The 1511-nt window shown below is 46.3% G+C and overlaps 1 protein-coding gene across 4 annotated transcripts in view; it reads left to right on the forward strand.

Annotated features, from left to right (window-relative positions):
• Positions 1 to 48: 48 nt before the first annotated feature.
• Positions 49 to 1511, forward strand: part of CLK4 (CDC like kinase 4) — a 20882-nt gene continuing 19419 nt past the window's right edge. For 3 of the 4 annotated variants that reach the window (XM_008051237.1, XM_021709202.1, XM_008051239.1), the window contains exons 1-2: positions 49 to 190; positions 990 to 1142. The gene's annotated coding sequence lies outside the window, so the exon portion shown is untranslated. The remainder of the gene's footprint in view (positions 191 to 989; positions 1143 to 1511) is intronic. The other variant, XM_008051238.1, reaches the window with a different exon arrangement.

A 1511-nucleotide genomic window follows, 5' to 3' on the forward strand; every position in this document is an offset into this window, starting at 1 on the left:
CCGCACGGTCGACCAGATGCCGTGGCTCTGCTTGCTGCCGTTGAGGAGTGCTTGACCTAGATAAGTCCCTGATGTGGTTGAAACACACCTCGGCGTTGGAAGGAGCGGGCCAGAAGAATTGCGCTTGACATTTACGTCTTTGGCTTGATAGACTTATGAAGAAAGTTTGTTCCTTGGCCTTTTGCCTCAAGTAAATCTGTAGTGTTATTTATTTATTTCTAACAGTAAGAAGCCCAGCAAGAGTTTTAGAATTTTTTGTTTGACCTTTTTAAAGTAAGCTAAAAGAAAAGCCACTTCAGAAGGTGAAGATACTCGATGGGCGTAGAACTGAAATCAACAGAGAGAGAGTTAAAAGTACTGAGTGTTTGCTGGCATCAGACTCTGATGGCATGATGCATACTTTCTTAGGAAATACCTCCCAGGAGAACTGAAGCTACCTCATTCCAAAGCCTTTAATGCGTCCAGATCACTTAAATTTTTACTTACGTCTGTTTGCCTGTTACTCAGTCTTGGTAAATGGAATGAATGAGGTTCGCTAGATGGGTTGTGCTCTGTTTTGGCTTTTTCGTCTCCTTGCTGAATTGTGAGAATCTTCTTGCCATTTAAACTCACCCTGCTTAGTAGAGTTTGGACCTCGCTGTTAAAAACTTTTCAGAAGTTGAAAACTTTGGGGAGGCAGGTAGGGGTTAAATGGTTTGAATGCAGTTGCTGAACCGGGAAGAGGCCAGGGGATGGCTTGGAGGCTGTAAATAGAGTCCTTGGGTGTTGACCATCAGCATCTGATTCCCTGTGCATCCTTGGCAGGAATTTTTTTCCCCTCAGTCTTGCCAGATCACAACAAATATGTTTTAATTTTAAGGATAAATGCAGGGTGATTGGAAGATAGATGTCTCTATTGGACAGGGGAAACGAGTTCATAAAATCAGCTTTTTATTGCCCTTCAGTTTCTCTGTTGAATACTGTATTCTGCTGCCTCTGTTATTTTCAAGGCTTGGACTCATTTTGAGATTGAGAGAGAGGAGCTCGGAGAGTTTGAGAAAAAGACACTTCGTTAGTGAGTGACTCAAAGCCATTGGAGTCACCTTTCGTGTCCTAAGGGCTTGCTGGCTCAGCCTGTAATCCCAGCACTTTGGGAGGCCAAGGTGAGTGGATTGCCTGAGCCTACAGGTTTGAGACCCACATGGGCAACTTGGCGAGACCAAATCTCTACAATACATCAAAAATTAGCCGGGCGTGGTAGCGCGCGGCTGTAGTTTCAGCTACTTGGAAGGCTGAGGTGGAAGGATCGCCGGAGCCCAGCAGGCTGAGGCTACAGTGGCCGGGAGTGGTCACTGCACTCCCGTCTGAGTGACAGAGTGAGACTCCAACTCAAAAAAAAAAAAGAGCTTCTCTCAAGCCGTCACGATGGCTCATACCTGTCATCCCAGCACTTTGGGAGGCGGAGGTGAGAGGATTGCCTGAGCCCATGGGTTCGAGAGCAGTCTGGGCAACTTGGCGAGACCTCATCTCTA

Source organism: Carlito syrichta, unplaced genomic scaffold, assembly GCF_000164805.1.
Source record: "Carlito syrichta isolate Samal-C Ts95f unplaced genomic scaffold, Tarsius_syrichta-2.0.1 Scaffold169154, whole genome shotgun sequence".
In the NCBI taxonomy this organism is placed as follows: domain Eukaryota; kingdom Metazoa; phylum Chordata; class Mammalia; order Primates; family Tarsiidae; genus Carlito; species Carlito syrichta.